General features: G+C 43.4%; 1 long non-coding RNA gene across 1 annotated transcript in view; it reads left to right on the forward strand.

Annotated features, from left to right (window-relative positions):
- Nucleotides 1–9,144, forward strand: part of LOC120602436 (uncharacterized) — a 51,311-nt gene extending 42,167 nt beyond the window's left edge. The window contains exons 7-9 of the long non-coding RNA XR_005652762.1: nucleotides 2,122–4,257; nucleotides 6,675–6,862; nucleotides 7,372–9,144. This is a non-coding gene — a long non-coding RNA (uncharacterized LOC120602436). The remainder of the gene's footprint in view (nucleotides 1–2,121; nucleotides 4,258–6,674; nucleotides 6,863–7,371) is intronic.
- Nucleotides 9,145–14,478: the final 5,334 nt, after the last annotated feature.

Raw genomic sequence — 14,478 nt, forward strand, 5'->3', positions numbered from 1 at the left:
TGTGGCTTGCTACATTCTCAGCTGGACTTGTTCCAATTTCACATCCCCTCTGCAGATAATGGGACCCTCTGATATCGTCCCCAGCACAAGGGGCAGCTCTGTGTCGGATCTCATCTCCCTCAGGAGCCCGTACAGATGCTGTCTGTACAGGCCAGTGAAGTCATCCGACGGCCCCCTCAGTATTATCTGCAATTTTATGAAGCATGGGAGTCATTCTTGGTCTGGGGGGTCTGGGCCAGTGGGGTGGGGGAGGAGGGGAGTGGAGCAGAGAAATGCTTCATTGTTCAGGCCTCCTCCGTCTCCCTTACTTTCCCTTCAGGAAGGTGGGATGTATTAAAGAGCCCCAAAGGTGAGATGAAAGGAACCCAAGAACAACAAGCACAGACGGTCTTCTTTCTTGGGGATACTGCGCTCTTGTTCTTATATTGTCGTATTGTCCTTGCAATTTTCATTGGAAATATACGGGCACAGGAGGAAATGATGTGTGGGAGACATGGGAGAAAGAACTTGACAGTTGGGCTGTAACAATAACAGAGCTGGAAAAACAGAGGGCCTTTCAAGGGGCTGGCCACGTCCATGCATCCCCCGTATCATGGGCAGAGGCTCAGAGCCATTAAGAGACTTGCCACACACACCGACGGGGACAAGGAGGGAGAGGCGTGAGGAGAGTAAATTCTTGGTGATGCAGAAGAGGGAGGAACGGGTCTTGGCAGGTGAACTTGAGAGGCTCCTGGCGCCTCTTTTCTGTGTGCCTGTTGGCTACGGCATTGATTAATTGATAGGCATCTAAGTCAGTTTCCAGAAGAGTCCATGGGAAGCATGAGCATTCGGTCCCATACGTGGTCAGTAGTGGCTGCGGTATCTGAGAGAGCCCTTCCAGGGCCTCTGAATAGGAGGACCAGAGATGGAGGACAAAGATAAGAAATGATGGAGAGGCAGGGGATGTACCTGGGACAAGGAGAGGGCGAACTCAGGGAAGAGAGGTGGAAAGTCAGCCGGTCGTAGCTGGCGGAATGGCCACCGGCATCTAGTACATTACCACGTGCTGAAGTGGAATCGGCAGTCCTGCTTCTACTTGGTGGTCTGGGCAATTTCTCAGGGACTGCAGGAGTCCAGGTTACACGGCCTTTCCATCATACCACAAAATTCAAACCCTGCAAAGAGTCAAGTTCTGCTTCATCCCTTCCCTTGGCTTGCATGGCTTGGGGCCAATTGCATTAACCCCTTCATTAAGCCTTAGCTTTTACATCTCCCTTATGGTTTTAGAGTAACTAAGCCTTATCTTATTTCGTCAGGATGTTAACGAATACAATATTATAGGGAGCAATTCAGACATGTGGAAGAAATACTCTGGATGCCAACACGGTGGAAATATAGACAGCGAAGTGAGAAGAACAGAAACTGGTTTTCTGTCACTCCCAACAATAGCTCATGCATCGCAGAAGTTGCAAGTCAGCCTCTCCTCTGCCCGCCGTAAGGAGCAAAATATATTTTCAAAAATGGAAGCATCTGGTTAAATATTAAATAGGAGAGTCATTCTTCTGAGATCTCGCATTGCCAGCACTTAGGTAGCAGTTAAGTACGGGGGCTGTTGGCTTTGACAGCCATGCACTTATGATGCTGTATAAATAATAACTGACAGCAACCCCCCCGGAGTCTTTTTGCCAGTCTCGCCTCTCTGCATTTTCTTTAGCGAGTTTATGCACATAGACAAGTGCGCGCGTGCGCGCACACACACACACACACTTTGCCCGACTATCGTAATAGCTATTGTCTTTTCCCCTCCCCCTTTCTTTCAACAGATGTGTCCGTTTTTAGTTAATGCAAAGGAAATGGCAGCTTTTAAAGGTAGCCTTTCGCAGGGGGAAAGAGCTGTATTAACTGTAGAAACCTTTTAGTTGCACAGTTTTATATTCAGACTCCCCTCCCCAGACATTGCTTGCCTGGGTCTGCGTTTCCTTCAGGCTTACTGGCTATTAGGAGGGGTTGCCGAGGGCCACAGAGGAGCAGCTCACGGGAGCAGCAGCAGCAGCAGCAGCAACTTTAGCTCTAGGTTCTTGGGCCGGGGACTAGTAGCACGCGGAGCCTCTGACAAAGTAATATTTGTGTGTTCAAAAACAGGTTTAATGGGAAAGTTTGTTGTGCCAGCCTGGGCTCAAGATGCTAATGGTATTGATTTAGGCCATTGGCCAAATGAAAACGGATTCATGCCTATGAAATGGAAGGACACTTGAAATAATAACTTACCCTCTCAAATTGTCTCAAAATGTGATTAGCATGTGTGCTCACGAGACCATGAGATCCACAGGGCCACTGTAGGGAGAAGATTCAGCCATAACTTGGCCTCACGCGAATCCACAGAGGAGAAAAACCTTGCACGTTCGTGGCGTGGGAAAACTTGTTCAAAGTTTCAGCTGGAGTCAGTATGTGAGGATCCACGCAGGGGCGTTCTCAGGTGTCTGGAGAGTGCCAGGCATTGGGGAATGCCCGCTCAGTGTGCCAACTCGGGTAGGAGAGAAGACCCCAGGGTGCAGCTCATGTGGGAGAGATTCTGGAAAGCGATCACACTGAACCCACCTGGTATGTAAGGCCTCACACCTGAGCCAGAGAATGCATCCTGTGGAGAATGACACCAGAAAGACAAACCTCCCTGTCTTTCACCTTGCCTTGATGCCCAAGTATTGAGTGCGCACAAAATAACTTGAGGATTCTAAAGCGACCTCTGCCAAGTTGTAAATGCAGAAAAGACCATCGTTAGCTCAAGTTGTAGAATTGTCGCTTCCATCATGGAAAGAAGTATCCTTGTTGGCATCCAGACTTCAGACTTAAGGACAAGCCTTGTGACAGACTTTCCATTCTACCCTCCTTCCCATTTCTGCGAAAACTCTTCTATGTCCTCTTAAAGGCTGCTCCCAGCAGAGGTGAGCAGAGGGCCTGTTTGCTTTGTGAATACATTTGACTCTTACATTAGGAAACTTGGCAGCGTTTCCATATCCGCCTAAGTGGAACTGAGAATCACCGAGAAGGTAGGATCATCCACAAACATTCTGAGCACCATCTACGTGCATCTCAGTTCTGGAGGATGCGAAAGTTTTCAAGACAGACAGTGTCTGCGCCATTCTCTGATGAAGCAGTCCACATCTACAGTGAAGGTAAACTCCATCGGAACAACCTACCAACACCTGAACACGAGTTTGTCCCCTTGGGCGTTTTCTATGAGTTCTACCAGCAGATGGAATCCCCCTCCAGCTAGTCAGTTTCTTCTCCCCTCAAGTCTAGCCAGCCCTTCCACATAGTGGTTCCCAAACTTGGCTTTCATTTGAAATCACCTGGGGAGGTTTAAAAGCCGTTGATTCTCACCTTTCTGAGGTTTCGACGTCATTGGCCTGAGGTGCAAGTTGGGAAAGGGGATTTTTAAAAGCACCCCGAGTGATTTGAATGAGCCGCCAAAATGGAGCCACTGCTGGATTCGCATCATTTCCCCATGGCTGCTTCCGCATAAAAGGCCCTAACTGATCTAGCTGCTGGAATGTCTTCTCCATTCCTGCCTGCCCCATGCCCTCTCTCGTGCCCAGTGTATGGGTCTCCGTATGTTTGACAAATGAACTTGACCGGAACAAGATCTTCTAATACCAAGAATGACTGGGTTCCTCTAGGAGGCTGGCTGCAGTTTTCAGAAAAACACTGCGAGTCGCTGTATTAGATTTCTCTTGCTGTTATAATGAATTGCCACCAATTTAGCAGCTTACAGTTTATTTATTGCAAATTCGAATTTATTTATATCAACCCTTTTGTTATCTTGCAGTTCTGTAGGTAGTAGTTCTGTAGAAGTCTGACGCGGGTCTCACCCAGCTGACGTCAAGGTGTGGCAGGGCTGCGTTCCCTACTGGAGGCCCTGGGGGAGAATCCGCCTCCAGACTCATTCGGATTGTTGGCAGATATCAGGTCCAAGTGGTTGCAAGACTGAGGTCCCCGTATCCTTCCTGACTGTTGGCCATCGTCATTCTCAGCTTCCAGAGGCCACCTGTATTCCTTGGCTTGTGGCTCCTTTCCTGTATCCTCAAAGCCAGCAATAATGCGTCGAGTCTTTCTCAGACTTCAAAACTCTCCTACCTCCCCTTCTGACTCATCTTTCTCTCTTCCATCGATCTCTCTGAGTCACTCTTCCACCTTCCTCTTCTGTATTTCAGGGCACATGTGGTTGCATCAGGCTCTCCTGGACAATCCAAGACAATCTCCCGATTTTAAAGTCAGCTGGTGAGTAACCTTAACTCCCTCTGCAAAATCATTTCACAGGAGTGCCTAGGTTGGTGTTGGATTAAATATTCAGGGTAGAATCCTGCCTACCATAGAGATTAGAGATAATTAGAGAGAACAGGGACAGTAAGTCGCTAGAGGTCAGAGCCAGGGTCAACCAGTAGATGAATGTTTTGAAGTGATTATTATTTTAGCAGTGACTATAGAGGTGATGGATCCTGTGGCTGATAGAGCAAACTGGGGAGAATAGACTCATGTTCATCCCAGGCTTTACAATTTACAAAGACCTTTCTAGAACTGGCTTGAATGTTCTAATATGGGGCTCCGTGCGGAGGGCAGGCAGGGACCTCAGAGGTGCCTCAGGGCCTGCCGAGAGGTGGGCAGGGTCTGAGTACCAGAGGTTCAACAGGCCGGGCTCTGCCCTCCTCCCTGGCCACACACCACAACAGCTCTGCTTTGACACCTTCTGGGTATTGAACCAGAACACAAATGACTTCTGAAGAAACACTTCTTCATGAGAAAGTCTTCTGGGTCCCTCGTGGGGTAGGTAGAGCCCTGTCAACTTCTCTGTCTTGCCAGTGAGGAAAGAGGTTCCCTGAGCTTCCACGACATCCCAGAATCCATTTAGCCCATGATGCATCGTTCCGCTCAGAACGCGTGGGTGGTCACTGCCCTAAAGTGGCCTGCAGAGCCCACTTAAAAGCCATGAGAATCAACTAATTTTGCTGTAGTGAAATCTCATTTTGACCTTCTAATACTATGCTCCAGCTTATATTTTTTAAGACATCAGACATGGCACTTAGCATCTTGGATTTTTTTCCCTACAAATCATACTATGCAAGCTGAAGGATATTCCAAATGATAGGCTAAGCACTGAACGCAACTGCAAAAGAATTTCTCACACAGATAGATAACTGATTGTGTATGTGTGTGCGCGTGCACGTGTGTGTATGTGTGCATGTGTGTTGGGGGAAGGGAAAGGGAGAGGCTTCCTTGAAATAGGTCCAAGTCCCAAACAGGAATCTATTTTGAAAAGAATAAGACTTATTTGGATCCATATACTTTTTAGTGTATTTAAAAAAAATCACCTAATTTTACCATATTTAGATTTCGATAGATTTAATAAAGGCCTTTGAAATCACTGGAAAAAGGACAAAGAGGAAATGGAAAATACTCTGAGTCCATGGCACGTTATCAACCAAAATATTAAAGCTGTGTGTTGCTAAGCTTTCAGACTGCTCTCTTGCTTTTGGAAAGGGATGGATTTTCCTCCTGGCTGCAGAGTTTTTACAGTATTATCGAGGCTGGCTCGGAGTGTGGTAAGAACTCTGCCGTCTGCACAAAAAGCATTAGTAGCAAGGAGGAAGGGAGGCGGTTGATTTGCGGGGAATTTCCTAGAGAGAAAATCACGCTCCTGGGTCTTTTCTTCCTCTGAAGTTTTCTGTGGGGCCCTGAAGTGGGGGGCTTTAGGAAGGAGGGGTAGAGCTGGGCAGAGAGAGACGTCAGGCCAGGGAGAGGGGTCTGGGAAGAGCGGCCTCTGCTACGCCTCCCCATCCCCGGCCCCCTCGCCGCACACAGACACACGCACATTAGTGGTCGGTTTAGCTGCAGCCTTCACAGCACATTTGCTGGGATTCAATCGATCGCTCCAAGCAAGAGATAGCGTCAGCAAGCATGCGGTGCGGGGGCTTCCGCTCTCACACATCATCAAGCCCCATCTTGAAATGGTTTGAATTAACGACACTTATTCAGACAGACAAAGTAGGTAAATGGAAATATTGGACAAGGCTTTTCACCTACTTTGCTCAACATTTCCCGTTACCTTGAGTGCTGGAAACTCTCCACGCTCCTGCTCAACCTGAAAGCGAGCCGCATGAGCTCACGCCCCACACTGCCTGAGCTGGGACGTGCGTTTGCTCATGTTGAAGGGTTACAGGAAAGGAGGGCCACTCTGTCGGGGTCCGGTACGGGGAAGGTGCCTGGGGACGTGAGTCCCTGTCTTCCAGCATCAGGGCTACCCAGTACGGGGGTGCCATTCATCTCGTAGGTTTTTATAATGATTGCGACAATTTTCTGGCAGTTGGCAGTAAAGTATCTTGAGCAAGGGCACCTTTGACGAATTCACACAAAGTGGCCTTTGAGGCCGGTGGCGGGGCTGCCAAGCATCCCCAAGTGAACAAAGCAAGGACTCTGAAGTCAGAGCCCAGTTCCAATTCTCGCTTTGCCATTTCCTGCCTCTGTGACTTTGGGCAAAAGCCACTTAAACATTCTGAGCTTTGGTTTCATCACCCGTTATCACTGATTTTACGTGAGGCTGAAATGAGATGAGCTGGGAAGATGCTTCTCTCAGTAAGAACTGCTTGAGTTCATAATCATTAGGGCTTGCCCGAGGGTTCCACTCCCTACTTCCTTACCAGGCGACCTGGAATCACGGATCATGTGACCTCCAGGGATGCCAAAGCACCGAAGGCTAAACTTGACCTGGCTTGATTCGGACAGCCCGCAAAGCCATCCTTCAGCTCAGGCACGTGTTCCCGGGGAGGCAGCCGGCTTCCTTTCCCTGACGAATGTTCAGAGCTCTCCCATGCCACCCTCCTCTGCACAGGTGAGAAGCAGCAGGGGCCCAGTCTTAGCGAAAACCAAGCGAGATGGAGGGTCTTCAACTTTAGAACAAGGGTGACAGCCCCGTGGCGGGTGGGGATGGGGGGGTGTGAAGGGAGGCGAAAGCCTGCAGATGCGTCGGTGACTCTCGCTCTGTCTGCTCCTAGGACTTGCTCTGAGTTTCTGTTTGGCCCCCTCTGTCTTTCCTGTGTACATGGGGAAGCAGGGTAGAACATGATCTGGAGTCAGACTATGTGGATCCCAATCCAGGCTTTGTGTACGTACTGGCTGTGTGGCCTTGGTCAGGTTACTTAACCACTCTGTGCTTCGGCTTCCACATCCGTTAAAGCAGGGTAGTAATAAAGTTCCCACCTCACAGAGTGGTTGTAATGATTACATGGAAGTACTTAGCTTAGTCAGTATTCAATACGTGGTAACATCTTTTGTTTGCCATTTATCTATGACATCATGTCACCTTCATAGATTTTTAATTTACGCGCTTTTAAAATGCAGTCCACAGACTTTACCTGCAAATTGATATTTTATGATATCAACGGATCACCGATCTGGTTCCAGCACCCAGCGCTGGGACAGTGACTCAGGCGATCTGCGAGGCCTGGGCTCCTCTCTGTTCCCGTCGTCAGTCGAACCTTTGGCTGACTTTCCTGAGGCTAAGCTACAAAATTCCTTTTACGGGTTGGAGAATTTTTATTCCGAAGGTATTATTTTCACTTTTTTCCAAAGGGGGTTTGCTCTTCTCTAATCGGACACTCCGAGTTCCCTTTCAGATTACGTCGATAGCGTACGTGTTAATTCTAAGGGGGAAAGTACGTGATGAGTTCTGCGTGTGTCGGTAGAGGTTTTCAAAGGCAAATATTTGATCAAAATATGTGGTTTTGTTTATTTGTGTATCTCTCTATATTAGAAACCTTAACTTGAACTGAACTGTTTAATGTGCTTAATCCGAGGCAGATGGATAGTCAGTGAATTATTTCTGCATACCACTTCTGTGGCCGTCCAGAGCTTCCTTTCGTATTGGTTCCATTCTGGCTGGCCACTCAAGGCTTCGCCAGAATAAGCTGGTGCCAGCCTCCACTTCCAGTGACACATGTGTTTATTCCCTTGAAATACAGCACAATTGCAGATTTCTTCAGCCCTGAGAGCCACTTCTGTAGCTAATCAGACCAGATAGGGTGCTGGGAGAAACCCCTGGACGCAGCATTGCATCCTGATAGATATTCATACAGGCCAGACCCTTCGCAAAGTGAACAATTGCCCAGATAATTATTTCCTGCTGTGGACTCCCCCTTTTTTTAATGCTTTGTTGGTTAAATCCTATTTTCCTTCCTACTTTCCTGTTGACTGCAGCTAAATTGAATTTGTTGCAACTCATCTCACACTAGGTCAGCAAAACCCTTCACTCTGTTGGGGGCGGGTAGTGGGGGAAGGGCTTAACCCTTTGGATGCTGCCTTTCCCGTCAGCCCAGGACCCAACATCTGCTTATCTCCTATTCCTACAGCAGAGCAAGAGGAGAGGAAGGGCTTCTCTGATTTGGGGGGAAATGAGGAATGAGATAGAAATGGAAAATGTTATATTAGGATCGTGACCATCTTTGGTAAAGTTCCTGTCACTTCGTATTGCTATTCAGAATACAGAATCATGACAAGGCAGATAAGACAGTGTGCACAGCTTAGTAAGTATAAGGACGGAGGGCATTTTTGACTAAAAGCTTTTTCTAGAAACATGTCATAAATTTGAAGTGAAGGGCAGGTTGTTAAACAAAATGAAGGAAAATTGGGGTTATCGCCCCTGGGTTACGAGATTAATAGAGGGGTCTGAATTCAAAAGGGGGAAAAGTGACTTTAATTCACATCACATCTTAGAGTGATCTGTGGAGGGAGTACCCCGTCTCAATGATGGTTTTTTGCCATTTGAGGACTAAGAGGTACTGTGCCGTGAGATCAGATAGCTCGGTCTGCTGAGAGGTGAGAGATCCTGAGGAAAGAGAACCAGCTGTGAGAAATATTCTGGCCAATATCAGCAAGTGGGATTTTGTCAGCCCGCTGCGGCTCCTGTCATCCTTTGTGTGAAAACTGTCCCCATCCGGTGAGAGTTTGTAGAACTTGCTAGAAGCAGAGATGGTGTCAGAAGTTGCATTTGGCTGTCGGTCTGGAAATGTAGCTTATGTTCCTGCAGGTGGACTGTCTGGGTCAAAGCATTTCCTGTTAGATGGAGAGTCTCAAGTTTCCCTCCTCAGATATTGTATGAAATTTTACTTCCTCCTGGAATATAGGAGGCTACCTGCTCCCCACCCCCAGCCCACCCCACCCCACAAAGAGCATAGAAGCAAACTTTTATATTTTGCCAGTACATGTTTAAATAACGGTATTTCAGTTGTGTTTTAATGTGCATTTCTCTTATGAGTGAGGGAACAAGAGCCATATGTAATGTTTTTCCGGAACTGCATGATTATATCCTTTGGTAACTTTTCTATTGATTTGCTGGTCTTTTTTGTATGTATTTACAGAAGCTTTTAAAAAAAATCTCACAAATATATAAGAATATTGGTCCTTGACTTACTACATAAGTTGCAAATCTTTTCCCAATTTGTTGTCAAACTTTTTACTTTGCTTATAGTTATTTTTTGCTATGCAAGGTTTTTTTATTTTACTTTTTTTGTAACAGAATTTATCGATTCTTTTGGATGGTTTCTGGACCTTAAGTCATAGTTGGAAAAGCTTTCATATTTTACTCTGAAGTTAAATAAAAGAAATTTTTTTATTTTTCTACAAAAATATGAAATGATAAATTAAGAGAAAAGAATAGAAGAAAAAAGTAGAATCATAAAAGACTGTTTTGTTCAACTGTATTGCATTTAAACTGTATATATTCTGACACTTAGATGAAATAAACAGTTTTCCAGGAAAATATAATTTTCTAAAACTGACCCCAGAAGAGAAAGAAAATGCAAAACAGTTTCCACCAAACACACAGAGAAAGTCGTCAAAGACTGATCCCCCACAAAAGCACCTTTAAATACAAAGCATCTTTCAATAAAAAAAAATAACTCCATAGCAGAGAAAAAGCGTAGCGCATAGGAAAAGAAGGAAAACTTCCAATTTTGTTTAACGAAATGCGTTATGTTGCTACCAAAACCCTAAATGGACTGCGAAAAAGTTAAAGAGCAATCTGTCATGTAAATACTTATTCTAAAATCTTAAACTAAATATTAACAGCATATTAAAATAATAATGTATCCTATCTAAGTAGGTATTCTAGGAATGCCAGTGTAGTTCAACATTGAGAAATCTAGAAATCCATCCATTCGTTATATTAATCTAAGAAAAATTGTTTATAAAAATTGTTTTTACAGATGCTGAAAAAATCATTTGACATAATCCCATATACATTTTTTTGATAAAATGCTCAATAAATTGATAATGGTCTGATACTTTATTTATGTGTATCTCAAGCCCAAAAGCCAGTACCGTACTTATTGCTAACAGCATTCCCACCAAAGTCAGGAATATTATATAGAAACCACTATTATTTATCATTGTGCTAGAGTACAAACTGATAGAATCAGACAAGAAAAAATTATAGCTACAAAAATTAGGAGGAGGAAATATAACTGGCATTATTGGCAGAAGATATTAGCATAAATCTGTAGAACCCAAGAGCATCACCTGAAACACAGTTGAAATGAGCAAATTCAGTAATATCAGGGTATAAAAGTTAATACAGAGAAATAAACAGCTTACGCATAAAATAATAATCAGTTACAAAGTATAAGGAAAAAATATCCCATGTTTAATAGCAACAAGAGAGAGAAATACATAGGAATAAACTTCATAAGGATAACAAAACCTATATGAAGAAAACTTTAAAATCACTTCTGAAGAGCATGCATAAAATGTGAACACATGTGTGGTGCACACACACACACACACACACACACACTTGAACAAATGGGAGACACTCCAAATCTTGGAAGAAAATACCATAAAGATGTCAAATTTCACTTATTTTAAATTTAACATGATCGCAACAACAACAGAAAAACCCACAGGGCTTTAAAAAATAGTTGAGATAATTCTAAATCAAGAAGAACAGGAAAATTCTGGAAGGAATAGAGCAATAGAGGAGGTTGTCCTCTCAGATATTAAATTAGCAACAGTGTGGTACTGATGCCTGAATAAACAGAGAGATCACTAGAACAGACCGAAAAGTCCAAAAATAAGCCTCAATATCTGAGAAATCAGTGAAGGAAGGCTGTTCGACTCAATAAATGATATTGGAACAAATCATAAAATCGTAGCCAAGTGAAAGGAGATAAATTTATAGCTACGAAAATACATACCATTTACCAGGATAAATTCCAAATAGGTCAGAGTTTAAATCTAACTCATTAGTATATAACTGGTGGTGTTTTTGTTTTACTTAAAGGTAAGTGTATCGTGAACATAATGCCATGTCAGTAAATATACCACTGCCATTTGATTTTTAATAGTTGCATAGTACTCCACTTAATAAAACGTACTTTGTTTAACTAAACTGATGTTTATGGACATTCTAGGCCGTTTCCAATGTTTTGCTTTTACAAGCAAAGCTGAAATGACCATTTAACAGTGTGGTGGGGATAATTTACCAGAACAACAAAGCAGAGCTCTCAAAATTAAAGGTCAGTTATTTATGCTAACTTTCTGCAGCTGCTGTAACAAATTACCACAAATTTGGTGGCTTAAAACAACTGGAATTGATTCTTTCACAGCCCTGGAGATCAGAAGTCCGAAACCAGGATTACTAGACTGAAAACAAGGTGTCAGCAGGGCTGTTCTCTCCCTGGAGGCTCTAGATTTTTCCTTCCCTCTTCTGCTTCTAGTGGTTCTGGTATTCCTTGGCTTGTGGCTGCATCCTTGTAATCTGTACCTCTGTAGTCACATTGTCTTCTGTGGTTAAATCTCCCTCTGCCCTCTCTCGTATAGGATACATGTGATTATATTTAGGGATCATTTTGATTATCCAAGATAATCTACGAAATCTTGTTTTCTTCTTCTTATTTTTTGCTATATAAGGTAACATTCCCAGGTTGTAGGGATTAGAACTTGTAAAAAAATTATTTTCGAGGGAAGCATTATTCAGCTATTCACGTTCTTGGAAATTTGTAGATTTCTCTGATGCTAAATATTAAGAACATTTTTTTTTTTTAAAGCAGTGTTCATTTCTCTGCAGATTCTAAGCTTTGGCTTAATTACTGGGCTCCTTCTTACGCCGTCATCCTTCTTCTTGGTCCTCCCAGCATCACTGCCCAAGCGTCCCCAGTTCCTGCTGGTCTAAGATGCGGGGCTTCGGAAGGCTTTTTTTGGACTTGCTCCTGGGCCATCTGACCATGCCAGAGGGTGAGCTTTCCGAAGGCTCCTCTCGATGTCGTGTCCGTCTCTTCCCTATGAAGATTTCTTTTTGGTGTTGGGTGACTTTGCCTCTCGGCTTCCTTTGGTACGCCGCTATTCATTTTATAATCACCATCCTGCTAAACATTCCATCCTCATGGTTTTTTACTTGTTTCTCTTGCATTTTCTAGCTCAACAGCTGTATTATCTGCAGTAACAACAGCACTGTCTCCTGTTTCCCAACACTTATATTTCAGGTCTTGGCAATTTTCACAGAAAGGAAAAATAAAAACTTTTTGCAAATCATGTGTCTCCCCTTTCTCCCAAAAGTCCCAAGCCCCTGGCTTTGTTTGTCGTGCCAGGTGGCCCTAATCTGCTCATCATTTGTGCTCTCGTTTTTGGCTTCAGCAAAGGGAGAAACCTGGGAGCCCTCTGACCCTCTGGGACTCAGGGCTTTGCTGGAAATCTCACTGATCATGCTGTGGGTGCTGGGATCTGCCGGTCAACTTCCTTCTCTCTCCATGTTCCTTTTCAACAGCCTTTAGGCTTGTCAGCAGGGAAGTTTATTTAATAAGTCAATGACCCAGTCCCCAGCCTGGGGACAGCTTTGGAGAATAAGCAAGCAGGGAATTTGAGGGCAAACCCATTCCCAGACTTGGGTAGAGTGCGGTCTCCCTGCCTTTCTTTGCAAAGTCCTCCAAAAATCGGGTGGAAACTTCCTTTATTTGCACCCTTCTGGATTCATTGTCTCCTATGTAAAGAAGAAGAGACTTGGGTCAAACCAGCAGGAATTCACATCTTGGGTCTTCCATGGGCAGAAATATAATTCTGTCCAAATTTCGTCACCTGGTTTAGCCTCAGTTTCCCAGTCAGTGAAATGGGCCCAGTGAAATCATACCGAAGGTTGCAGTGAGGACTCGGTGAGTCAGCCGTGTCCTACCCCTCGCAAGATTCCTGTCACAGAGCGGCTATCTTAATGTATACTCCATTTTCACTCATGTTTAGACTTGAGCCCTGTTTTTACTCTATTTTCCCTCATGAAGTTCAAGTTCTCTTTTAGACTATCCTTAAACTTAGCCACAGTATACATTAATAATTACTTGACATTTATATTTATTAATCCAGATACTGTGCTAAATGCCTTACATATGGTTTCTCATTTAATCCAACCTTAAGAAAAATATAGAAACAGTCGAAGCCCCAGTCTCATCTCCCTCCCTCAAACACAGGTTTGAAGTTGATGAGTATCTTTCCTGGTCCTTTTTTTTATGCCTTTGTTACATAACTATGGACAATATATAGTGAACAAAGTCATATAGTTTCCTACGTTTTTAAAACAATATAACTGTCCATTTCCTTCTCCAATCTGGTCTTTGGAATCAATAGTGTATTTTAGACATTTATTCAAGTATCTCCAGTCCATTAATTTTAATTAGTATAATAGCTTATTGAATAAAAACACTATTTATCTATACATTCTTCTATTAATGGACAATTTCCTTTAAAATTTACAAGCAATTCTGCAATGCCTATTTTTGTGGTGTCTCCTTGTTCCCAAATTATTATTATTTTAAGACAATTTTCTAATAGATAAAGCATTTGGCACATTTTAAAGATGTTTGTTATCAACTGTCAGATTTTACTCCATCTCTACCACCGTCATTACTGGTTTCACCAGCCGGGTATGAGAATGTCCATTTCTTAGATAATCACTAACATTACATATTCTGATTGACTTAAATTTTTTGCTGACCTGATAAAAACAAAGCAAGACAAAAGCCATCATCATATAGTTTTAATTTTCATATCCTTGATGAGTAGTGAGACTGAATACCTTATTGGCTATTTATTCTGTTTGTTTTGTGAATTGTTTATTCTCGTCTGGCCTATTCTATTTATCTTCCATATATTTTGCAAATACATTTCCCGATTTACCATTAATCTTTTGGCTTTGTGGTGATTTTTACTCTATAAAACTTTTAACTTTTTATATAGCCAAGTGGTCAAATCTATCAACGTTTTCAAGTGAATCTTTTTATTTTTTTAGTTATCGAGTTATGTTCAATTAAATTCTACAATTATACCTGCTATGCGAAAGACACGAAGGGTTACAAATAATAGTTATGGTCTCAGGGGGAGCTTATAGTTTAGTTGCGGAACAAGATATTTAAATAAAGCTATAGTCAATAATAGAAGCTGTCTATGATGAGTGTCAGATACTTGGCACAA

This window comes from Pteropus medius, unplaced genomic scaffold (genome assembly GCF_902729225.1).
Source record: "Pteropus medius unplaced genomic scaffold, Ma_sr-lr_union100, whole genome shotgun sequence".
Taxonomy (NCBI): domain Eukaryota; kingdom Metazoa; phylum Chordata; class Mammalia; order Chiroptera; family Pteropodidae; genus Pteropus; species Pteropus medius.